The sequence below is a fragment of the Sapajus apella genome, unplaced genomic scaffold, assembly GCF_009761245.1.
Source record: "Sapajus apella isolate SASKATOON/1434 unplaced genomic scaffold, GSC_monkey_1.0 scaffold90, whole genome shotgun sequence".
In the NCBI taxonomy this organism is placed as follows: Eukaryota; Metazoa; Chordata; class Mammalia; order Primates; family Cebidae; genus Sapajus; species Sapajus apella.
In genome coordinates, this window is record NW_022437030.1 from 4374535 (window position 1) to 4401770 (window position 27236).

At 42.9% G+C, this 27236-nt stretch overlaps 1 long non-coding RNA gene across 1 annotated transcript; it reads left to right on the forward strand.

Annotated features, from left to right (window-relative positions):
- The first annotated feature begins 9473 nt into the window (after nt 1-9473).
- On the forward strand, nt 9474-26839 carry LOC116534870. The gene is made up of 3 exons (XR_004261924.1): nt 9474-9611; nt 13745-13801; nt 26602-26839. It is a non-coding gene; the product is annotated as an uncharacterized LOC116534870 (long non-coding RNA).
- Nucleotides 26840-27236: the final 397 nt, after the last annotated feature.

Consider the following 27236-nt stretch of genomic DNA (forward strand, 5'->3'; position numbering starts at 1 on the left):
GATTTTTGAATATAGTGACCCTACACACTGGTTTGTCCGATACAGTCCTGATTGGAGTCTGTTATCCTAGACTCTGAGACCTAGAATCATTATTTATGGAGCCCACATCTGCTCTCAGCATTGGAATATTCACATCAGGAAGTGGAGTGACAAAACCCTTTATGACATGGTCCTGCTCACCTCTTTGACCTTTTCTTTAGTTCTTTGCAGTAACACTGCCTTCCAGCCCACTGTTTTCTCTCTTCCCTCCGAGACATCCCATGTGCTGCTGCTTCTAGTAGACATTCCTCTACCCCACCATCCCATCCACTTTCTACCTCTTCCCGTGAAATACAGCTTTTTATTCTTCAGAGCAACCACACAAATAAGTCTGCATAATAATCAGCTAACAACATGATGACAGGATCAAATCCATACATATCAATATTAACTTTGAATGTAAATGGGCTAAATACTCCAATTAAATGACACAAAGTGGCAAGTTGGATAAAGAAGCAAGACCCAACAGTATGCTGTCTTCAAGAGACCCATCTCATAGGCAATGGCATAGCCTTCAGAGTTATTCCAACCCCTATCTTTTCCTTCCCCTAAATCACAGCTTTTCATCCTTTAGAATTACCATCAGGTCAGCCCCTCTGACCCCCAAATCTATCAACTCCTATGTGCTCCACACCTTCATGAATGTTCCCTAACTAACTCCTCGTCACAATGCAATCTTAAATATTATGTCTCCCTACTAGACTGAAAGTTCCACAAGGACAAAACTACCTGATAATGCTATTCTTCCATACTCTACTCTCAAAGTCAAACCCAGTACCTGGCACATGTTGGAATGTATATGTCGAATAAAATAAATGGACCTGCTTATTGAATAAGTCTCATGAGGTGAGAGTGCTTGGGGGAAATTCTCAAGAGCTCTGAAAATGGAAAAGGACTAGAACATTACAATGGTGATATGGTAGCTAGTGTGTGACTGAGGCTTTTATTCTCTTAAGGAAACACAAATCCTCTTAAAAATAGCATGTATTCTGCTAGGCTTGGGAGATTTGGGGGGAGTTAGCAAGCTGATTTCAGATAGAGCTCTGGCAAGGGCAAACAGTCATAACCTTCCATCCAAGTTGCAGGTCGAGGGGAGGTCCAGGGTCCCACCACCAGTGTCCTGTTCCAGGGAAGAAAGCCATCATCATCCCCTGGACTAGGTCAACAGAGTCTGGCATCTCTGCAGGCAGCACCTGCCAAAGCCCCTGCATGGGCTTCACCCCTCCCAGTAAGCACAAACATAATTCTGCAGCATCCCCAGAAATCTCTCTAGAGGCAGGCAGCCAATTAAATGAACATTGTTAATGTTTCCCAAAGCTCTAGTCCCTCAATGTCCACATCAGGGGACACTGTGTGGGGCAGGGGGAGGGGAAAGACTATTGCAGCATTTATTCTCAATGAAGGAATTGATCTGTGAGGGTGATCTGTGCTAAGTACAATAAAAAAAAGATGTAAGATAACAACAGTCAAAGATGTCATAAATTCCCAGGGCGTCACAGTTGGAAGCAAATAAACGTTCACAAACACATGAACACGCCAACATACTAAGCTTATGGCTGGAGAAAGAAAAGGAGGCTGCTTCTCAGTCTTCCTCTTTCTAGACAAAGGATTTCTCAGTCTGATTTTCTCTGCCTGGAGGTCCCTGGGCACTTGTACCATCAGTAACACTTCACAGAGCCTTCATTCCTAACAAATAATTAGCTAAAATTGAACCAGGGATTTCTTACATGTATGTCATAGGTCTGATATGAATAATGAGGCAGAAGGTTAACGGTGGGTCAGAGACAGTTCCCCATCTTCCAGCTTATTTATTCAGCGAAATGAGAAATTGATCACATTATTGCGTATAGGGGGAGCCTGATTCATTGCAATCAGCTTGGAATTGGCAGTTTTGACTGTAGGCAATTTGGGGACATTACTTATGCCTGAATAGGCCAGGGAAGGTCATTTATAGCTTGTTAACACCTTTCTAACCCCCAGAATGGCCAGATCCTACTCCCCTACCCTATTTGCCCTGGACCCAGACCAATTTAAAAATCATAGAAAAAAAAATCATAGAGAGATGAGAATGACACTATAAAATTAAAGGCACTATGAGAGACACTCCAGGGAAGAATTAAAATGTATATGCCTCATAATTACTTTATTTGTACACCCATCTATGTGTCCATCTATCCAGCCACCCACCCATCCATTGTTTATTCATATAAGATTCATTCATAAACCCATTTCCTGAGCACTGCTCACTAATGTGGGATCAACCATTGCAGCAGATATTGTGGTTTCAAAGATTAAAGGATGCAGACAAGGCCTGCAACAGCCTCTCCAGAGGAGGCCAGTGGGTTTCATGCAAGGCTGTAGAGACATTCCTAGAATCCAGCACAGTTCCTGGCAACCAGGCAATATTTAGTGAATGTGGGATGAAGGGGGACTCCAGAGGACTTGCTGGTGTAATTTGTGCTGACTGAAATTGCTCAGCACTTACCATGTGCAGGACCTTGTGCTGACAGCAGTGTCACAGGGTTTTAGGCCTGGCTGCAAGAGTTCAATTGTAGAGTTAGCTGGGACTGTGGACTCAGACTCTGAGTCTCAGTTTTCTTATCTGTAAAGGGGGGACAATAGTAGAATCAACCTCAGGTGACAAATAAAAGTAAACATTAGAAATAGTGTCTGGTGCATTCTAAGTGCTAAATAAGTGACAGCTATCACTATTATTATCATCATCACTATGATTAGAGTGACTGGAAGACACTTTTGTCTACCCTGTGAGAACTGCTTTTTTCCCCAAATTCTGCAGGTAAAATAAGGGAGTGAAATGTGGTGTTTTGACTACTTACTGTTATCATAATCAACCAACCCAGACTTAGTTACTTAACACAACATTAACTATTTATTATCTCTCTTATTTCTATGAGTTGACTTGGCTCAGCTGGATGGTTCTTCTGCTGTTCTCATTTGGGGTCTTTCATGGAATCGCTGCCAGACAGATACTAGTCTGGGGCTAGAATCTAACTGCAGGCTTAACTGGGATATGTGGACAGGTATAGTCTATATGGGGTGGTGAAGAGGGATGGATGGATGGATTGACAGCTGGATATGCCTCAAAGCTGCCAAGCTTGTGCCCACTTGAGAAAATCCTCTTAACTAGCACTTGGTGATCTCTCTGCCTGGAATACTCTTCTCCCATTTTTTGTAACCAGGAGAGCATGGAGACTAGTGTGCCAATGAGATACAGCAGGCTAAGAGTAGCATGCTACAAGAATTTCCATATCTCTGCTCTAGCAAGCAGTGAAGGTTACCTGAATACATAGGAATGGCTTTATTACATGGTCTCATCCTTATAATCATTAAATACTGCCCCATCCCAGGAATATGCTAAATGGAAAGATGTAACCAGGGCTGTTTGCACCATCAATATACTTTTAAAAACTTTTGTGCCTAGTCCATGTTTGTTCACCAGATACCATTTTTAAAATCCTTGGTGTGCTCACTCTCAGGGGAGGCCCTGAGCTTCTTTTTCCCCCCAAAGGATCACTCTTCTTTGCTAAATTCCAGTTGTCTTGAAGCCACACCCAGCTCTACCATAAGTAACAGACCCACAAACAAATGTTCAGGCTCAGACAGGCTGCTGCTACAAGAAGTGAGGTGGGAGGGGCAGTGAGGGCCAGAGCCGAGACTGTTGGTGGTCTTCACTTTTTTCCCACCTCTTCTCCTGCCATATACACACACACACACACACACACGAGCACACACAGAGATGCTCACACACACACACACACACACACACACACACACAGAGTCATCCTCACTCTTCCCAGCCCTTTTTTTTTCTGCCCTTAGAATAAACAAAACTCTTTCATTCTGGGGCCTGGAAGATTCCATAATGAATTGAGCCTCTTAACAGTCTATTTTAATAAAACTCAGCTCCCTGGCTGTATGGAGACCATAAAACATGCAGGTTCCAGCAATAATATGTTTAGTAGACCTGCTTGATAAAGTGGAAATGTTTGCATGTTTCAAATTATGAGCAATTTAAAGTAGGAAGCTAGCAAGCCAGTTCTCGGGTTATGAAGCTTGACATTGTTAAGCCTTAAGAGAACACATACTTCAAAGTCTCCTGGTCTGAAATATGCCCTGTACACTGCTCAGCGAGAACCAGCTGGATAAGCCTACAGCTGGGCGGGAGGGGGAAGCCACAGCCTGATGCTATTTGGCTGATGGAGTGTCAACCCTTCAGCAAATATGCAGAATTTTTGTTTGAGAAGAAGTTACCCCAAGGAAAGCCCTGCCTGCCCTGAGCCTCGCTCCCTTGAGACTTATACGCTCCTGAGGTTTCCATAAACTTTGATTTTGGAATTATTTGGCATCACCAAAGAGTTCAAACAAATGGTGAATACTACAGGAAAGATTTCAGTTTCTGCCATTGGTGAACCTTATCAGTGGTTTTAACCAGACTTTATCTGAATCCCTCTGTTTTGATTTATTTTATATTAGATTTTGTGTTATTTTCATTTGAATAAGGGGTTTTTGCAAAGTTCCCCCTGCTCCAGCCATGATGAGCTCCTTTCTGCCCCTCAAACCTGCCAAGCTTGTGCCCACTTGAGAGAAACCTCTTAACTAACACTTGCTGATCTCTCTGCCTGGAATGCTCCTCTCCCATTTTTTGTTCATTTGTTTGTTTTGTTTTGTTTTCATTTTAGTTTTGTATGGTTGGCTTATTCTTGTCCTTTAGTTTTCAGCTTAAATGTTACCTCTTTGGAGAGGCCTTTCGTGATCACACCAGACCTCTCCACTAATTTTCTCATGTCTCATTGGTTGTCCCTCTTTGGGTATCTACCATGATCTGGTAATTGTTTTGCTATTTGTTTGCTTGTTTACTGTCCATCTCACCCCGTAGCATGTCAGCTCCATGACAGCAGGGTCATTGTTTCTCTTGTTCACCATTGAGTGGCACATAGTATGTTCTCAATAAATGATTGTTGGATGGATGGATGGATGGATGGATGGCCCATAAGAATTCTTTAGATGCCAAGACTTTAGGAGTATGAGTCCTTAGGGGATATGAATTCAGGAGAAGGTGAACCAGATTCAAAAAGTTAAATGCACTGTTTTGACACCCGTGGTGGCTCTTGTAACAATAGGAAGACAGGTGAACTCATGGTTCACTTTTGGGAAATGGAATTTACAGCAATGAAAATGACCCCACTTTCTCCTCTTTCAACCTCATACTCCTTCAGTTTATTTTCCCATGGTCCAAGATGGGAGATACAATTTCTATACCTTTAAAAAAATCTCATAATTGCACCCACCCTAGATCCTCCATCCCTGAGTAGCACCCCCAGTCACACAGGAACAAAGACCAGCCTGTTCTTGACTAGACAGCCGAGCCAGGCCCAGCCACTGTGTGGTATGCGACCCTGACCGGCTGGCTGAATTCTTCAGCTGATAAGAGGGCTGCATCTCATTGCTGGGAGGGAGTGTGTAGATTAGGTGAGGAGACCTCCCTGTGGCTCACTCTGTCACTGCCCCCACAGGGAAGATACCTCCAAGTTCCACAGGGTTTCCCCTTACTCACCCCAAACCCCAGTTGTATTCTAATCATCCCTTAGTATCCAGGCTGCCTCTCTTTCTCTGGATATCATTTGACAGCTGGACTTGACCTGTAAAACTAAAGATGTCTCCATCAAAGGGCCTTGGGGAGAGAGGCAGGCAGCTGAGAATTTAAAACGCACAACCTAGAACAGTGTTGTGAACATGGATGCTCTCCCCTGGGCCCTGCCCCAGTTGCCTTTAGTGAACAGCCTCACTAGTTTCCCTGCATTTTACCCAACCATACCCACAGATTCAGAATGGAGTTTTCCAGGGTCACTGTGTAGAGTGCACAAGCTGTACCCCACTCACTTCCAGGGACATTGGGCACAGGAGCACAGTATGAATGGCATCTTCCTGAAGCTGTGCATTATGGCAGCCCCAGGAAGCCCTACACAGAGATCAGTTTCAGAAACTGGATGCTCAGGGGCCTGAACAACGACACCTGTACCTGCATATATCGCCATCATGAAAGATCAGGGTCCTCGTGCATTGGGCTGCATTTAGGCTGTTGGCTGCAGAATATTTCTACTGTCAGTTCAACAAAAAGTGTGATGATCACAGTGAAGCTTAACAAAGAAAATGCTATCGGGCAATTAGTAAGCCCAAGTCAGCAGGACTGGTGTGAAATTTATCATGTTGGGAACAGCAGGTTCATTTGCGTGTGACAAATGTCGTCATATGAATGCCATGCCCAGGGAAGCTAAGGAAGATAGCTGCTTTTGCTCTTTCTGCCCCTACAGTTTTAGTTCAGACCCTCTTCTCTGCTCTGGGATATCAGAAGCAAGGGGAGCAGGAAATACACAATTGTATTTTGTGCAGAAGTAAGGAAGAGGTCTATGCTGTGAGCTGGGATGTGGGACATTGCTCTTAGGGAGGAAGAAGTCAGGGAGAATAGGATACAGTGAGGAGGAGCAGTTTTGTTTAGTACCTAGGGGAGGTCCATTAAGGAGCTGCTTTGAAATCTGTCCCCAGAAGACCACAGCCTGGGCTCTGCCTGTATGACCTGGTATATTGGGGGTGGGAAAGGCCCCTGCTCAACCAGATGCTACTTATTATGAATAAACGCTCACCTCCACAGCCCCAGAGTTATAGGCCAGCTGAGGCAACATTTACAGCAGAGGGATCACTGAAGCCTCCCCAGGCCCCTCAGCTTAGGGGCCAGCTATCATCTGGGTGGGTGGCTCAATCTGACTGGGGGGTCAGGCCCCAGATGCCTGTGGAAAAGTATAAGGAATTGGGGCATTATTAGATCCAAGACTTCCCCTCTGATTTCTTTTTTATGAACCTGCATTTATAAACTCACATGTGTTTGCTTTGGAAGAACATTTGCAGGAGAGCCCAAAGATGTGACCTTCTCAGTGTGCCCCCTTCTCCTTTCCAGGCAGGGTCTTTGAGCCACACCAAGGTATAAGGTGTTCTTGGATGTGAATAAAACATTTATTGGGGTTTAAGACTTTACCATAGCTCAGGAAACCATTGGGACACAAGTGCCTGACTTTGACTCAATGGTACCAGGATTCTTGGCCCAGCAAAGGGGTCCCCTTGTTCTTAGCGTCTCTCTGTTCCCCTCCCCCTGGGGTCTCATGCCTTCTCTACTAATTTCTCCCAGGCTTAACCTCTTCCAATTTTGCCAATCTTTAGCATTCTTGATGGCTTGGATTCTGGGAATAGGAGAGTAGGAAACAGTGGAGAGATTTCATTTATTGAGCACCAACTGGATCCCAGGCACCATGTGAGGCTCTGAGAACACAATGGAGAATTAAGCACGATCCCATCCTCTGTGAAATCTTCTGTCTAATGGAGATGAGCAGGAACTGAGCAGCCTGTGACAGCTCAGGGGATAAATGCAATGATTGGATGGGCAGGGCCAGGTAAGGGAGGGTTAAATCCCTTACCTGGTGCATTGAGAGCACTGAGCTAGGGGAGTGGGTACAAAGCAGGGATTGCTTCCTGGAGGAGGCAAGTCCTAAATTGAGACAGGAATGGCAAGCAGGAGTTATTTGGGTGTAGAGGAGGAAGACCAGAAGAAGCAGAGGTGTGGGCAATGTTGGAATTGCTTTAAGAAGCTCAATGAAAGGACAAGGAGGGGCATGATAATACCTTCCCTCAGGCCTTACTGAACATACTGCAATGTTCACACACTAAGAGACTCATTGAAAGTTAAGACCTGGGTAACCTCTCAAACAGAAAAATAGGAGTGACTTGTCGGTGAGGAAGATGCTGACTGCAGCTGACCAGCTCCAGGGCAAGGTCAGACAGGGGTTCAGGAGTTGAGTATGGTGGCTTAAAGATGGCCGGCCACTAATTCTTTGTCATCCAAAGGCAGCCCATTTCCTCTCTCCTTGAATCTGGACGAAAAAATTGTCTCGGGACTTCCAAGTGCAATTTTTCTTTGAGAAAGACAGTTAAGCTTTCTTCCCTTGGAGCCCAACAGTTACACTGTGAGATGCCCAAGTCAAAGGGGGGCCAAATGGAGGTAAATCAAGGTGCTCTGCTCAACAGTCCCAAATGGACTCCAAGCCCACAGCTAGTATTGATTGCAACTGTGTGAGAGCGCCCTCTTGGTTGCTTCAGCAGTATTGAATCCCCAGATGATTCCAGCTCTAATCAGCAACACCTGGAACAGAAGAACCACCCGACAGAGCTCAATCAACCCACAGAATCTTGAGAGATGATTAATGATTGTTGTTTTAAGGCATTAAGCTTGGGGTAGTAGATCACTGAAATATTAGACAAAGGCCAAGTCATCTGAAGTTGAAGGAAAAATCAGTCATTAGTGCCAACCAATTTCACCACATTAGCTCATTCTGCCAACAGCTTTAGTAGCTCAAGATTCCACTTTCCTATTATACACACACACACACACACACACACACACACACACACACACCATGGAATACTACTCAGCCATAAAAAAGAATGAAATCGTGTCTTTTGCAACAGCATAGGTGGAACTGGAGACCGTTATCCAAAGTGAAACAACTCAGAAACAGAAAGTCAACCCAACATGTTCTCACATATAAGTGGGAGCTAAGCAATGGTTACACACGGACACACAGAGTGGAATAACGGACACTGGACACTCCAAAAGCTGGGACAGTGTGTGAAGGGGGTGAGAGCCGAAAAGTTACCCATTCAGTACAGTGTTCACTATTCAGGTGATGGGTACACTAAAAGCCCAGACTTTGCCACTATGCAATATATGCATGTAAAAAACCTGTACTTGTACCCCCTAAATTTATAAAAATGAAAAAAAAAATTCACTTTTCTCATAGTCCTCTTTCTCCGATTCTACCTTCAACCAACCGGTAAGCATCAGTGGAATATGTTGTCCAAGGCATTTGAGGTGACAGGGGGTGTGTGGAAGACACAGGAAAATACCCTCTGCGCTCAAGAGGTTCACTTATATGTGTGATAAGGCAAATATACCATCCCAACTCCCAATTTGTTCAAGGCAAAAGTTTAGATGTCATCCTCCATCCTTTTCTGCCCCTCCCCACTTAACATTAACAACACATGCTCAGTACCCTTAATATGCCACGTATCACAGATTAACTCATTTAGTACTCAAAATTCTACTAAAATAGTATTTTCCTTCCCATTTCACAGGTGAAGAAATTGAGGCACACAGTTATGTCACTTGCAGAAGTCACAAAGCTAGTTCATGGCAGAGCTAGAATTGGAATCTTGACTATGTAATTTCAGATTCCTAACTCTTAAGCATTTTGTAGAATCAGCACCTAACTTTGAGTCAGAGTTTGAGATGCAAATCCTTTATTGATCAAATGACTTCACCTCATTGAATTAATTTTCTTCTGCATAAAATAGGGTCACCATCTGCTTATCTAAATTGTTATAAATGGGGCAGTATATGTACCTTTCCAGATACCTAATCATAGCTTAATCATTACTGGTGTCTTTTTCCTTTCTCCTTCTACAGAAAACAGGCTTCACATAGGATCTCTGAATTTAAAGGGTGTGTAAGCCATGGCAATAGCTTGCCTTAAATTGAACTTACTGTATATTAGGCAGTGGCTTCTACTGAAGAAGTTTTGCACTGTAGCCAGGCTCTACAGTCATTGTAAATATGTTGCTCTGAGCCAAGAGTTGACAAACTTTTTCTGAAAAGGGCCACATAGTAAATATTTTAGGTTCTGTGGTCTGTACAGTCTCTGTCACAGCTACTTAACTCTGGGCCTATAGTGTGAAAGCAGCTGAGACAGTATGTAAAGGAATGTGTATGGATGTGTTTCAATAAAACTTTATTTACAAAAATAGGTGGCAGGCCAGATTCAGTCCATGGACTATTTAGCCCCTGCTCTCAGGTAAGTTGTAGAGGTTCTGCTGCAAGAATCTCTTCCAGTCCCGGAAAAAGATCCCGTAAGTTAGGAAATTGCCTAGAGGGTAAAATGAAGGAGCTGGTGAGAATTTTTATAAGCAGTGAAAATTCTGCCGAAGTAGTCCCATGACTTTTGATATCCAGCATGGTATAGCCTTGGCTCTGTATCAGGTTTTCAATTCTGATATTGCAATTTTGAAAGTAGTTTGTAGAAACATAAGAATTCACTCAACAACAAACAAGCAAAAACAAAACAAAAACATTCAATGATCTACTTTGCAACCTTGTGACTAATCCAGAAAGCAGATTCTGTGTTTCTTTAGGAACATACCCTCCCTAGCAAGGTTCCTATAGAAAACCAACCCTTGGAAATAACACCAGGGGAAAAAAGTGTTCCATGGTAAAAATATGTTTAGAAAAGTTTAAATATTTTATTCTCCCTCTTGAAGATTTCTAACGGATGTAAATATATTAAAAGTCTGAGAATTCCTATAGTGACAACATTCATTAATCTTGGTTAATGAATTTTGTTACTATACTTTAGTATAAAATAAAGATCCTATACTTTAAGGTTTTGTGGTCAAGTGACTTTTACAAAATCACTTGACAGAAAACCTTAGTTATAGTATAGGATCTGGATTCAATGAAATGAGCATCATCATACTAATCTGCTGTATCTGGTGTGAAGAGCATGTATGATGAAGCACGTGCAGTGCTTAGCACAGGGCCTGTGACAGAATACACAGGAACTAGGTGTTGGCTGTTACATTAGCAGCACACTTGGGAAATGCTGGTAAAGACGATAGTATGCAAAGATATTAATAAACTCAATTCTCATTATAATTTTCAAAAGAGTTAGTTGATGATATTCCATATCATATGATATAACAAGGGCCATAATCAATCTTTTAGAAATATTTTATTCTTGAAAGTGGAAACCCCTGAGCATGGCCTGTGTTAAAACAGGAGGTGCATGGTGACCACCTCTTTATGAGACACAGGATCCTCAGGGAGTCCTCACTGCAGCGTGGGCAGGTGGTGGTCTGGAGGCTGAAGGCTGGCTGAATGGAAACAGTCAGCCCAGAAAGGGGGATGTGGATGCTGGTGGTCTCACTCTCCTCCACAGCAGGACCCTTTCGAACCCCTTCCTACAAAGGCCAGAGGCCCCAGATATTGACACATGCCTTTAAGCCCTTGGATACTTCAAAGGAAGAAGATTAGGAGCCAGTCTCAGAACCTGTTCCCCAGAGAGACGCGTTTGTCCAAAAGTTGATATTATCGATGCAAGTGGAAGCCGAGAGGAGCATATAATTTCTTTAATAAAAGCTGGACTGTGTTTTCTTGGGCTCCTGAGTTTTTCTGCTTCCTTCTGAGCATTCTCAGGGGCCAGGACTGCCTCCTATGATCGGCACGAATGTTTGATCAGCTATGCGTCTTCTCCAGGGCAGCTCAGATGATCCAAAAGGCTTCGGATCTGATCGTCTCCAGAGTTTTCCTTCTTAAATTCTTTGTTTCCTTCAGAATTCATTATAAACGACATAATTACATCTCTTTTTCTTCTCTGATTGAGCATATTTCTCACACATGGTGATTTGCCACTCATATGCGGGAGGAGGCTGAGCGATGTCACTGCCTCTCATCCAAGCGCTCCACTTGCCACTGTCCCTGTCCAACTTTCACCGAGTTTGGGACATTGACAGATTCCCCACAGACTCATGAGAAAGAGAAAACTGTCTGGGTCAGCACAAAACTGAATTTCAGAAAATAGTGAAGGCCTTTGCAGAGAATGATAGTTCCTAAGAGAAGACATACCACCAATTGGAATGTTACCAAGAAAAAAATTGGACATGTATTGGTCCCAATATATATTTTATTTATATATGATTTCTATAATTACTTGCTTAGAAATAAACATTAGATTAGACCATGGCATCCCAGCTATAGTGAAAATAGAAAAGAGGATTTGATAGCAAATTATCAACTGTAACAAGAGAAATTTAAAATTAGAAGCCAGCCGCAGTGGCTCACGCCTGCAATCCCAGACCTTTGGGAAGCAGAGGCAGGTGGATCACCTGCGGTCAGGATTTTGAGACCAGCCTGGCCAACATGGTGAAACACCGTCTCTGCTAAAAATACAAAAAAAAAAAAAATAGCCAGGTGTGGTGGTGGGCGCCTGTAATCCCAGCTACCGAGGAGGCTGAGGCAGGAGAATCACTTGAACCCAGGAGGCAGGGGTTGCAGTGAGCCAAGATCCAGTCACTGCACTCCAGCCGGGGTGACAAGAGTGATACTCCATCTTAAAAAAGTAAAATAAAATTACAGACAGACACAAGAGAATTTGTTCATTCATTCATTTGTTTACTTCACCGATATTTATTGTGTTTCTTTCATTCGTTTACTTCACTGATATTTATTGTGTTTCTTCCAATGCCAAGCACTACTGTGTTAGGTATAATTATGGTGGTTGAGCAATAACAGCTTATGTTTGTGGAGCACGTATTATGTGTTAAGTATGATCTCATTTAATTCCATCAGATGGGAACTGCTCTTTATTATTATTATTATTACAGAGAAGGAAAATATAGCTTAGTGAGGCTAAATGGTTGCCCAAAGTCAATGTAGCTAATAAGTAGCCAATCTTAGGTCTGATACCAAAGCCCCCAAGTTTGGATAAAAGGCTACACTGCCACTTAAAGCAAGCAAAGTTCTTATTCTCATGGAGTTTGCATTCTAGCGGGGGAGACAGTCCATTGAAAATAGAGGCAAATGTATACACATAAATAAGCAAGATGATTTCAAATAGCAGTAAGAGCTCCAGGAAATAGAAAACAGAGTGACGTTCAAGGCAGAGACAAGGCAGAGGTGCCAGGAAGATCCCCCGCCCCAACTGGACACTTGTGAGGGCAGAACAAGTTCTCTGTGAGCCTAGCTGTTTCATCTGAAGGCAGGAACCTGGACAAGGGGATCCTTACGTGGCTCATTTCATCCCACAGTTACATGGGCTGCCTTTTACAACCAGTGTTCTTCCTCTGTGTTCTAACACATGGGATTTTTCCAACCCAGACAAAGCTAGACCACTAGATATGAACAGACTCAGATGCTACCTAAATAAAAAGTCACCTTTGTCCTTAAGCAAATAATCCGACAGGGGACACCCAGACATGGCACTAAACAAATGTCCAAGTGTTTCAGGGAAAATACTAAAGCATTCAACTGGTGGGTGGTGTTACCCTCCAAGGGATATTTGGTAATATCTGGAGACTTTGGAGGTTGTCACAAACTGGGGGAAAGATGCCACCGGAATCTAGTGGGTAGAGGCTAGGGAAACTGCTGAACATCATAGCATTCACAGGCAGCCCATACAACAAAGAATTATCCAGCCCCAAATGATGTCACTAGTGGGAAACCTAATGCTACAGCGAGATAGAGTGATGAGAGAGAGAGAGAGAGAGAGGTGAGAGAGAGAGAGCGCTCCATCCTCATTTCCTGGTAACTTTCTCTACCTCCAAAATCTGCCCCAAATTGATGGAGACGAGCTTTCAATAATTTTTGAGTGAAACTTTCCATCAAAAGTCCAACCCAAAAAGCAGGATTAGGAAGACTTCTACATTTAAAATGATTTAACACAGTCATCAGATAAAGAGAGGGGTTCCCTTAGAGACCAGGAGGGAGAGACAATGTCTAAATCTCTACTTGCATAAAATTGATAATACAAAACATATCTCCATTAGGTTCTTTTTTAATTGAAGCGATGCTTTCTTTCATCCCTGCCAGGAAGAAGAAAAATCATGTTTCCAGCTTGGGCTGCTGTTTCATCTGCTGGACTTACTTGTGAGCTAAGCCAAGTTTCATTAAAAATTATTGGTCTCGTAACTTTTTTTTGTTTTTGCTTTAAAGAGTCCCATATGGAACCAGCATCATGATAGGGCTGTAGCTGCACATAGCCATTGGGCATTTTGACCCAGTCTCTGGATCATGGTAGATTCTAAGTGTAGATCTAATTTTTTTTCTTCAAGTATTTAGTGAATATCTCTGCAAATAAATCCAAATTTAGAAAGTTAGATTGAAAAAATGGAGAAGCAAATCTAGTCAACTCACAGAAATCTTTCTTCTTCTCTCTTGTTCTGTCTCCCAGGGAACCTCTACACCTTCTTCCAAGGTGCCAGCCATCTCGAACTCTTGTCTGATTAAGAAATTCTCTGGTAGAACCAGAACATCTGCAAAAGTGTAAAATATGATCACAGCCCTTGCACAAGTATTTTAACAACCCAATCTTATGATGGGTTATATTTCATTGACTTGGAAGAAACACTGCATTATCTGGGAAAACAGCACAGATGTTGCCTAATAAACGTTTTGGTTTATGCATTGTATTAACCTCATGAAACATTTATGCAAATCTCACATTAACAAAAGGTAAAAGGACCATTCTGTGTTATGAGCATCCAACAGGATGATCTTTGTTTTGTTTTTGTTGTTGTTGTTTTTTTTCACCTTGGTATTTTATGGGTGTGTTTGTAACTCTTGGGGTTTCTATTTAGGAAGACACAAGGGCATTGCAGATTTTCATCTCTTCTGTTTTCAGTTCTGTTATCATCTCTTCCAGCTGACTTCACATTTTATGATGCTAATGGGGGGTGTGTGGTTTTGAGTTTCTCTCCTGTCAGCTGGTCAGTGGGTCTGAGGGATATATTTAATAGAATCTGACAGCTGATGGAACTGGCCTCATTGAAAGAGGATTTGATATGTGGAGTGAATGTGGCGACCCTGAATTCGCCATAATAATGGCCATTATTATTCTGCCTCTCACAGCCAATATAACTCTCTCTCTCGTACACACCAGTACGTGTGTATAAAAGACATGACTTATGGATGGCTTCTTCCGTATACTGATCTGAGGGCCATTTACATAGCGTGTCAAAACAGATTAACTATCTTATCCTGCCACAAAATTAAGAGGGGGAAAAAAACTTTATACAACTCTGCCTAACAAACGCACTCTGTGCCTGTGAACAGAGCCAGCACAGATCGTCTCTGGGGGTGTTAAGAGAGTCAGGCACCCAGAAAAGCTGCAGGCTCCCCCAGTTAAGGTGTCCCCTCCAGTGAGTACCGGAGGGCACTGCCTGAGACATGGTGGGGGCAGCTAGAGCCACAGGTAGGAACCTACCTCCTGAAAGGCTGGTGCCATGGTTCACCTGTGTGCATGTGCCTAGGATGCTGGGGTGGGTGTCGGCCCACTTGGGCCCTGCTGAACTGGAATCTCTGTTGAAATCAACATCTCGACCTGCATCCTGGCAACCTGAAACAGCCACATTCTCTGCCAAACCTGCCTGCCTACTAGTTACCAAAGTTAGCTAACACTGACCATGTGCTTGTTCCGTGCTAAACTTTACCTGTAGTGACCCTTTTAATGTCCCAAGAACCCTAAACTGTAGAAATTATTGTTATTAATTATGATTATTGCCCCCATTTTACATAGGAAGAAATTGAGAGAAAGGCAAGCTGAGTAACTGGTCTCAAGTCACAGCTGATAACTGATGGAGCCAGGATGGAATCTCAGGCCATCAGAACCCACAGCTATAATAGTGACAGTCCTCTTCTGCTTCTGTTTGTCCCAGCCAACAAGAAGTATGTGTGAGTGTGTGTGTGTGAAAATATGCACGTGTGAAAATTCTTAGACACAAATGTCCCCCTAGAAATTATCTGGCCATTCCCCTTAGCTGTAGCCAAATCCCCACTCAATCAAGGAAGTTACTGACTATGTTTTTTCCCTTGTAAAACAGCACCTCCTCCCATCCCATGGGCTGGCACAAAGACAAGGGAGAAGCTGTGTGCACCTAGCACAGCCCCAGGCCTGAGAAATTGGCCAGTAAGCACTCACCTCTCCTGTCCTTCATTTCCAACCTCAGAAGCCCACCCCTGTTTCCTGCCTCCTGTCCACGAGCCTACCTCCCAGTCTTCAGCCATGCAACACTACTGTCTGAGGCTATCATTTTAGGCAATGATATCAGAAGCAGTTGATTCCACATTCCTGCAAATAATCCTTTTATTTATCCACTGTCACCTTCTGGCAAAAAAAAAGAAAAAAGAAAGAAAGTAAAAGGAAAATGGCTGCAGAGACGGCCGCAGTTGAATCCAGGGTACCTGAGGAAAGCAGGCCAGATGCTGGGAGTTATCCTCATGGCTGTCGGTGTTTAAATTACATAGAGCTGGTACTTTTTAGGTCAGAAGCATAAAACCTACTATTGATCTTGAGCAATGCGTCCAATTTTGAATGTCTGTTAAAGCCCCAGGCACTTCATTGCCACATAATCAATAGTTCTTTTCGTTCTTTCTTTCTTTATTTTGTTGTAGCAAATGTATGGGTTTGTTTACCCTTCCTGCAGGCATCCAACTTGGCCTTTTATTCCTGCTCAAGTAGGACATGTAGCCTGCTGGGGACGCACTGCTCAAATCCTCCATCTGTAGGACTGCTGGGCCTGGGACTCATGAATAATGGAAGCACAGTACCCACTCCTTATAGCCCAGATGACTTTCCAGGAGTACGCTGTACCCTGAAAGTAACCAAGGGACAAGGGGCAAGTCTCAGAGAGAGATGGGGAAATGTCAGATCATGTTTAGCTCAGTGTAGACCCTAAGATAAGATAATACGTGCAATTCTGAAATTAAGAGTAGAAAAGGGCCTTGGAGATTATCCGGGGGAAACATTCCCTTTCAATTTGCAGATGGAAAAACTGGCCAAGTCTCCTTATGTCTGGGTTGTTGAAATGGCCCAGGGGACATGAACTCGGCCATATGGGATATGGGTTAAGCTTTGATCTCTGTTAAGAAAAAGGTTTCAGGTCGACCAGATGACCGTAGCAGTATTTCTATTACCTACTCTGAGGACAACCTAGTAAGTGGGTCAACCAGGTAGGCCGGTGTGATTCGAAGCTACAAGGCCATGGAGTTCCTGCTTAAAGACCTGGTGGCTGTGTCTACCCGGTGGTTTTGAAGAAGTGTCTTCTTCTACAGGCTGCTACATAGATTTGGCCTTGAAGGATGAAGGGCACAGAGGAGTGAAACTGGTGAGGGGCAGGGACAGAGGTAAGAAGACAAAATAACTAGTGGTGCAAAGACAGAAGTGAGAAGCAGCATGGTGCATGGATGGACTTGCAAACAGTTCACATGAGCAGCGGAGCAGAGGGTGTGGGGACAGCAAGAGAGACAGCGTCACAGGAGCCTGTGCGTGCCCTGCACTGAGGAGTTTCCAACCCTTGGTTTTGAAGGCTTTTGAATCAGGCAGTTACAATCAGTGTTGCACAAGAGAAAGTTGGCTGGAGGGCAAAGGATGGATTGAAGGAAGGAAGACTGGGGTCAGGGAGCCAGAGAGTAGAGTACCTAAGAGGCCAGGCAGACCTCGATGATGGCCAAACCAGGAAGGCAGTTTGGGGGATGGGTTTCTTATATTCACAAGGAGGCTCTGCAGGATTGGAGGAAGGTCTAGGTGGATATAGTGATGGGAAGTTCACAGTGGCAGTCAGGGTCACTTAAAAATTCTAGCACTATATGTGAATTGTTGTAGTTTACTGTGTGACTTTTGATAAGTCACTTAACCTCTCTGAGCTTCAGTTTCCTCATCTATAATGTGAGAATAACATGAGGATTTGATGATTAAATGAGGTAATACATGAAACTGTCTTCCATAGTGCCCACCATGTAGTAAACCTTCAATAGGTGAGAGCTGATTTCTATTATATTATTGACTATGTGGAGAGTGTCCAGTGAAACATGATGTGTTTTGAGATAGCATTATTTTTCTTTTGAAAAAAAAAATGCTCTGTCACCCAGGCTGGAATGCAGTGATGTGATCTTGACTCACTGCAACCTCTGCCTTCTGGTTCAGCCGATTCTACTGCCTTAGCCTCCCAAGTAGCTGGGACTACAAGCGCACATCACCATGCCTGGCTAATTTTTGTATTTTTGGTAGAAGTAGCATCATTTTTAACCCAGCCTTGAAATAGATTGCTGGAGTCATAAGCCATCTCCAGGAAACACGTTGGAGTTACTTCTCTAGTGCAGGAAGACAACAACAGAAACACATACCCATCTATCTTCCAAGATTCCTCAGAAAATGACCAACTGTATATAAAAATAAAAAAAAATCTTATCCATACTGTATATTAGTGAAGGGTGGTATTTATAGGCCAGAAGGTCTGAGGAACATCTGCTAGATACAAGGCAGATGGGCCATATTGAAGAATTCACGATTTCCAAAATGGGAAGGAGGGGTCTGTTTGACAAACATTTCAAAACTGTCTTTTCAGATCCTCATCAACAGCCTTGCTGGGGTGAGAACTGGAGGTGAGAGTGGGCTAAAGCTTCTAGAACTGGTCAGTGCCATGGATAAGTGGCCGTGGTGCCAGGGGCACAGTGAAGGGGACACCCAGAACAGCAATTCCTTGGGATTAAACCCTGAAGCCGATTTTCATCCAGGCCTGGGTCAGGGCACAGCCTCCTCACACTGCTGGCTGCTGAGCTTTAGTAGACATGAATTCTCATCTTCCCAGCATCCCAACTTCTCTTACCCTAGTAATGATGGTGATTTTGAACTTGGAGTCAACCCTTTTCTTCATCCTGAGTCCACATGGTCTAGAAGGATCTCCAGGATGAAGCTATTGACCCAGGTCTGGTCAATCCAGCACAAAATGGACCTTGACACATAGATTGATTCAGAAATGGTCTTACCACCCAACGTGGTCCAATCAGAACGGCTTTCAAAAGTTTAGTGGGAGTCCACAATAAGGTATGACTTCACAACATAAGCATGGCTACAGTCAAATAGATAGATCAGAACAAGATTGGCAAGGAATTGGATAAGTTGAACCCTTAGACACTGCTGGTGAGAGTGTAAAATAGTGTAGCTGCTTTGGAAAAAAGTAGTTCCTCAAAAGGTGAATTGTATCACCCAGGAATTCCACTCCTAAGTACACACCCTAGGGAAATGAAACTAAATGTTCACATAATGCGCACAAATGTTTCCAGCAGCACTGTAATAGACAAAAGGTGAAAATAAGCCAAGTATCTTTAGACCAATGAACATGTAAACAAAATATGATATATCCATGCAATGGAGTATTATTCAGCCATGAAAAGAAACGAGATTCAGACATGTGCTGCAACGTAACTGAGCCTCTCAAACATAGTGCCAAGTGAAAGAAGCTCATCGCAAAAGACCACCTATTGTGTGAAATGTTCGGGAAAGGCAGATCCATAGAGACAGAGAGTAGATTCGTGGTTGCCTAGGGCTGGGGGAGAGGGGGATGGGGAGTAACTGCTAATGGGAATGGGGTTTCTTTCTGAGGTAATGAAAATGTTTTAAAATTGATTGTGCCGATGGTTGCATAATTCCATGAATATATTAAAACCACTAAATTTTACTTTAAGTGGGTGAATTGTATGGTATGTGAATTACATCTCAATAAAGCTGTTATTAATTAAAAAAATGTTTAATGGAAACCAAGGGAAAGATCCAAGCTCTATGCTGTTGGAATTAAGCTGGTGGGGAGGGGTAGGGGAGGGGTGAGGCTGGGGCTGTTACAGCCACTTTATCACCCAGAAGTTTTAGGGGCCACTACAGTGAACCTGAGAATCAATCTCATATAGCAGAAAGCACACAGAAGTGATAGAAACTGGATTCTCAAAGAATTTGTACTTTAAATTCAGCTCTACTTGAAACCAGAACTCTCCCTCAGTTTCCCTTCCTCAGTTAACACCCTCTAAGGTGGGCTTTGTGCTTGCAATAGAAAGACCCCCCAATGCAAATACCAAACACAGAAAAGGAAGCTTGAGCAGGGAGTCTAAACTTCCCGCCACCACTCCCGTCCATGCTGACCCCTTACCCCAGCCTCTTCTAGCTCCCTCTTCTCCCTTCAGCTTCTAGATCTTCCAATCAGCCAAACGGAACTCCATCCAATTTAATCCATTCCCTTCTCCCATCATCCTGGCCTAAATCATTCACACAGGGACCCACACAATCGCTGACAGAACTCCCAGCAATGGGTTAACTCCTAGCAATGGGTTAAAGCAAACAAAGAAAAATCACAGGCGTATGAGAAGACAGAACTGCTCCAAACAAGGGGACCACAAGTGCCTCCCAGCTGAATTGAGTTATTGCAGGAAGCAAGAGAAAAGTTTCCAAGTCTGTTAATTCAAGGTGTCAGAAGGAATCAAGAAGAAACTGTGGCTTCCATTTCCAGAGAGCGATTAGAGTTTATCTGTTTGATTCCCTTGCCTCTCCAAACCTTATTATGGCAAATTAAAAAACGAAAAAAAAAAAAAATAAAGAGAGAAAGAAACCTCTGTAAGCCATGGATAACCTAGACACTTGAGTACTTTTCCTTAAAGGATGTGATGGAGAAGGAAAGTGGCTGAAGGAAGGCTGCCTTTTCATGCAGACACAGAAACGGCTCCTGCAGAAGTGGAGGGGATTCCCCAAGAGCTGCAAAAGCCCCTCCTCGTTGGGTTCATGTTATTTACTAGTGTGGACCTCAGGGTAATTGGTATGGGGCAAATTAAAAAACTTTAGGAATTGTCCCACTGCCCTGATAGAAGACAACCAAGAGCACCACTCACATCAGGCTTCATGTGGTATAAATAGTGTGGGAAGAAAAAAACAGCTATTGCTGAGGAGACTCAATGAAAGCAAGGATTTGGTGCCCTGATTTGGGGCTGTTAGTATGGTCATGGCAGATAAATACATGCTCCGGACAATAATAAATCTTCCTGCCCTATTGATGCAGGACAGGCAAGCCCCCAAATTGAGGCTTAGCCGAGGAGGGTTCTTGGCCTCTCCCAGGAAAGCCAGCGGTGTTAAACAGCCACTTCTATTGAGGCAGCAGTGTACAGCAGCAGACAGGCCAGGGCTGCCCTATAAGCGGTGTGCCCAGAGTTTGCAGCTTAGAAGCGCTGATGCACTCACAGTTTTATTATATGCAATTTTATATTATATACAGTTTTAATTATATGCAAAATAAGGGGGGGGGTCCATGCAGAAATTTCTAGAACTTCTGGGTTGTCAGGTGTTGCCATGGAAGAGGGAGGTAACTTCTGGGTGTTGCCATGGCACTGATAAATGGACATGGCACACTGATGGGTGTGTCTTATGGGGAGGTGCTTCTGCCCTGACCTGTTTTAGCTAATCCTTAATTAGGTCTGGGGTCCAAGCTCCACCTCCAAGTCAAATTATGCCTCCTACCTCAATAGGAAAGCAAATGGAGTCCTCACTGGAAAGGCTAGGTGAGGATGACCAGGAGAGGGTCCCGAGCAGTGGAGTGCGCAAATCTCAGTGCCCTGCAGATGACTGCGGATGCTGCTGCCCTGATGCCTGCACAGGGTGAAAAGAAACCTCCAGGAAATGGTGCATTTTCCTGCTGCACGTTGACCTTCCCACTCATGCACTTTCTGTTCCTCATAGTCAGCTGGACCTCCAAACTAGAAAAATACCTACAGAATAGACCAAGAAGTCCTCTCCCTTCTGTGAGTAACGTATTTAAATACGTTTCTAATAGAATCATTCTCAAGTTGTAACAATGGATCAATAGTTTTCCCTCTGCCAATAGGTACAATAAAAGAAAATTTAACAGAGGTAGGAAAAGGTTCAGTGATTTAAGAAACAGAGCTTATTTTGAGAAATCAAAACAAATACTCTCTTATGATATGAAACTGTACCAATAAACAAGGGTAAAAATGATCTCTGATGTTGGTATTTCCCATAAGATTAGAGATATTGTTTCTTTTAATGAGAATCCCTGAAATCCAGAAAGAAAGTTTCCCAGTGAAAAGCATAATCAAAAATCTGGAGACAACAGATGCTGGAGAGGATGTGGAAAAATAGGAACACTTTTACACTGTTGGTGGGAGTGTAAATTAGTTCAACCATTGTGGAAGACAATGTGGCGATTCCTCAAGGACCTAGAAATAGAAATTCCATTTGTCCCAGCAATCCCATTACTGGGTATATAACCAAATGAGTATAAATCATTCTACTATAAGGAAGCGTGCACACGAATGTTCACTGCAGCACTGTTTACAATAGCAAAGACCTGGAACCAACCCAAATGCCCATCAATAATAGACTGGACAAGGAAAATGTGGCACATATACACCATGGAACACTATGCAGCCATCAAAAACGATGAGTTCGTGTCCTTTGTAGGAACATGGATGAACCTGGAAACCACCATTCTTAGCAAACTGACACAAGAACAGAAAATCAAACACCACATGGTCTCACTCATAGGCGGGTGTCGAACAAGGAGAACACATGGACACAGGGAGGGGAGCATCACACACTGGGGTCTGTCACGGGGAAATAGGGGAGGGGCCACAGGGGGTGGGGAGTTGGGGAGAGATAGCATGGGGAGAAATGCCAGATATAGGTGATGGGGAGGAAGGCAGCAAATCACAATGCCATGTGTGTACCTATGCAACAATCATACATGTTCTTCACATGTACCCCAAAACCTAAAGTGCAATTTAAAAAAAGAGAAAAGCATAATCACGGAAATTTGCTAGTGCTATGAAGGCAATACAAAGCAGATTGAATGGAACAGAATGCAGAATCTGTGAATTTAGAAGTAAGCTCAAGAAATCCTCCCAGAATCAGTGAAAACAAGGCAAGAAATAGAGAAAATGAGAACAGAGAGAGAGAAAGAAAAAGGGGAGAGGATCCTAGAAAGGAAGCTAGATGTAAAGATCAATTCACTATGTAAGATTTTAAATGGTGGCAACAGAGCAAATGAAAGAGAAAAAATAACTCAAGATATGACAGAAAATTTCCCCGAGCTGAAGGAAGACTTGGGTCTGTAGAATCTAGAGGCAAACTGCCCCGGAAGGCTGTTTTTCTGCTTTTGTAAATAAACTTTTATTGGAAAATAGCCATGCCTGCTCATTTATGCTTTGGTTCTGGTGGGTTTCCTGCTACAACAGCAGAATTGCATGCTCGCCACTGCAGACCCTATGACCTGCTTAGAAAGCCGTATGGCCTTCTAAGAAAAGATTTTCTGTCCCCTCTAAGAGCTCTTTGATACATAGATGGCTAAAATGTTTGCATTTCAAGAACAAAAAATGTAAAATCCTATAATCATTTAGTCCCCCGGGGTGGGGGTAGAAACACCCAAACTACCTACAAAAGAAGAAAGAAAGAAATGGCACTAGGTCACACTTCTTAGTAAATTCTAAAATAAAATATTATCAAAATCCAAAGGCTTTCAAAGGATTGAGATTGGTAACTAAGACTATATGGAGCCAAGGTACCAGTCTTGTATGTTCGTAATTGTTTTTGTGCTCCTGCTCCTGGGATGGTGCCTGCAATCCCAGTCATAGCCCTCCCAAAGTGTGTGGGTAATTTTATGGGGACGGAGTCACAAGCAACATTTGTTGTGGCTATTATGTCTTGAAAACAAAAATCATCAAAGAAATGCTCCAGGTGGCTGAAAAATGAAGCAAAATAAATAATTTAGATGTGAGGAAAAGCAATATAAAAGAAACCTTGCTTAATAGAGAACCAAGAAATTTAAAGTTAATTTCTCAATAATTGCAGTTAACATGATTATAAAACAATGTAAGTGTCAAAAAATAATTCTTGAAAGAGATGATACCCAATGTAAAAATGTATTAATTATAACATTCTTACTCTAAAAGCCAGATGGGGCTGGAAAAGGAGTTGGTGATGCTAGTACTGGTAATTACAGCTTCCATTTTTAGAAGTTACTCTGTATTAAGCACAAAAATAATGCTGATATAAATATTGTTTTTCATAAATCTTTGTACACATACTTAATATTAATTTCTTAACAAATTCTTAGAAGGTGAATGCTGGGTCTGAGCATTTTAAAATCTTTTAACATAATGGAATTTGAACTCTCAATAGACATATGTAAGTGTTCATTTTTCTGTACTCTTGCCAATGATGATTATTATCATTTTGATAGCTATAATAGTGAAAATAATGTATGAAAAAGTATGGAAGTTTGAAATTTTTTTTACAAACTAGAGCTAATTGAGGTTATTTGATATAGTACTATAATTTTCACTAGTGTTCTGATATACTTCTCCAATAGAAGAGACCACCACTCTATTTAGTTTCATTTTTCATGAAGATAGTAGATGGCATGTTTTTCTGTCATATAAATGACAATTTTTTTTAATTTGATATGGAGTCTCATTCTGTCACCCAAGCTAGAGTGCAGTGGGGCAATCTCGGCTCACTGCAACCTCCACCTCCCGGGATTCAACCTATTCTCCTGCCTCAGCCTGCTGAGTAGCTGGGATTGCAGGCACCTGCCATCATGCTCCATTCATTTTTGTATTTTTAGTAGAGACTGGGTTTCGCCATGTTGGCCAGGCTTATCTCGAACTCCTGACCTCAGGTGATCCACACTCCTTGGCCTTCCAAAGTGTTAGGATCACAGGCATGAGCCACCATGCCCAGCCATAAATGACAATTTTAAGGGGATACAAATTTTTTTATTTGGAGACAACATTTATGAGAATTGAGGGCCATTAAATAATTTATAGCAAGTCCCCAAAATGAGATTTTCTGCATCCATTAAAAGTCATATTCACAAAAACTATTAGAGATGTAAGAAGATTCTGGAAATATAATACTGAGTGAAAAATAGTTGATATCACACAATCCCAATTCTGAGGTTAAAAAGTATGTATTATGTACAAATCAGAAGATAAGCCAGACGTTAACAAGGATGGTCTCTGAGAGAAGACAATGCAGAAAGTAAAGTTTCTTCTTTATTCTTTTCTGCATTTTCTAAGTTTTCTACTTAAACATTTTAATACATAGGGAAAAACAGATAACTTGTAAGTAAGCTAGATGTTTTTATCTGTTTCCCTGGCTACTAGGGCAGTATCTGCCTCCCAGTAGACAATTCCGTCAATGTCCACTGAATGCAAGAATGAGTGAGTAAATGAGTAAAAGACTGTGTTCCCCTAGGTGGAATTCCCTTTCCCGGGGCATCTTGTGATCTGGTTTCTGCAGGCCTGGGATCCTGCTCCTATCTGCTTGCTTCCCACTGCCGGCTGCTCAGCTGCTTTGGCCCGCACCCATCTCCCTACCTGGATCTCTGCAGCATCCCCATAGTCGGGGCCTTCCCCAGGTTACCTGCTCCATCTGCTAGGCCTGGGCCCCAGACCTCCCTCACTGAGGCCTACCAAGTTGGTCTTGACTTTGCCAGTTCTTCCTCCTTCTGAGCTAGAAAACTCCATTGGAGAAACTTCTTGGCCAAGGACATGAAGCTTTGGGAAATGGATTCAGTCAGTCAGCAAGGCTGATGTCATCTGGATAAGACCAGGATTACATGAAGTTCCCCTCCCCAGTTGACTGGTTTCCTTGCAGGGAATGTTAATTTGTAAAAATCATGAATAGATTTGTAGACTAAAGTGGCTCTTAAGAACAGAGCTATAAACACCAATGTGATGTAATGGCTGGTTCTATTCTGATTTGTCAGTGACAATGCATTACCAGTACTCAAAATGGCCCAAATATCACTCCTGCTTACATGGGAGTTTGAGTGAGGAAGAGACTGTTGGACTGTTTGCTCTAGTTGAATGAGACTTAGCAGGTTGGTATAACACATTTTGTCCTATCAAAAATAGCGGAGATTACATAAGCATAACCTCTCCCCAGAGCAAATATGCATTTGAGATGCAGTGAAACATACATAATTATAGATGTAAAACACTAAAAATAGGCACTGTGCCACACACAGGCAGCTGAGAGCGTGGCACTAGAGTGCAATGCTGCCACGTATGGCAATATTAATAGGAGCTGTGGTACCATCCCAGGTGGCCCAGTGAGGCGATGCAGAGCTATTACAGACAGGAAAAGACAGAGCGATATAAAATGTTTGTGTGCAAAGAAGGTTGCTGCTTATTTGAGCCTGTCAAATCCTGTTCCAGCTGACTGTGGTCTTCTCCCAGGGGACAGGAAATAAGAAGGCATCAAACAACCATGACTGTTACATTGTTACCTCTTATTGTATTCTTATTATAACTAGTCAGTGTGAATAATAATAGCAGCTTGTGCTTAAAAGCATGTGCTGTATTTTTCAAGGGATTTTAACCTCTACAGTTATTCAATTCAACCAGTCTATATTGAGGACTGTTTCAAGTAGCCTCTGCTATATAACACAATATCCCTGCAAAACATGATGACTTAAATCAAGCAGAATTGCTTACAATTCTGTAAGTTGGCTGTGTAATTTTCTGCTTGTCTCAGCTGGAAGGTCCCCAGATGACCTCAGGCACATGTCTAGCAGCTGTGCTGGGACACTTGATTGGACACTCTGATGCTCCTTCCTGGGAGAAGGCTAGACCAGTTTCCTGATCTGCATTCTCTGGTGCTTCAGGAAGGCACCGGTGAAAGTTGCACTGTCCCTTAAGGTTTAGTTGCATGATGTCACGTCTACTACATTCTTTTGGTCAACGCCACTTACAGGGTCAGCCCATATTCAGCGACAGGAAAATAAACTTCACCTCTGGATAGGAGGAGCTGCAAAATTTTGTGGATATATTTAATTTAAGACAAAAGGACTGAGCTAGAGATTGACTTACATCATCTCATTTAATTCTCACAGGAACCCTGAATGGAAAGGATTGCTATGCACACATTTTGGATACAGAAACTGAGGCTCAGAGAGGTTAAACAACTTTCCTAAAGCCACACAGCTAGAGAGTTGATCCGAACTGAAGATTGTTTCACATCAAAGCTCATTTCTTCCCTAAATGGCAGCATTCCCTTCTGACTTATTAATTTGATTTCTGCCCTCCCCTCGTGGAAGTTAATTAAAAGAATGTGAGAACCTTTTAGAAAATATACAGGGTGGAGGGGGGGGGAATCTAAGATGGCCGAATAGGAACAGCTCTGGAGTGCAGTCCCCATGGAGAACAATGCAGACAGTGAGTGATCACTGCATTTTCAAAAGAGTTATTACTGCCCACGGACTAGGAGATTCCCGGGCTGAAAAGTGCCATGAGTTTCCAGCACAGCTGTTTCAGCCAGCGCAGTGGGTCTCTGCACAAAAACTCACACAAATCTGGGCAGGCATTTCAACTGAAGCCTGGAATGCTTGGAAGACTGAGCCGCCCATTCAACTGAAAAAAAAAAGGGGGCTGAAACAGGGAGCCAGGTGATCTGGCTCAACGGGTCCCACCCCTACAAAGACCAGCAATCTGAAATATTCTGGATTGAGTTTCACAGCAAGCACAGCTG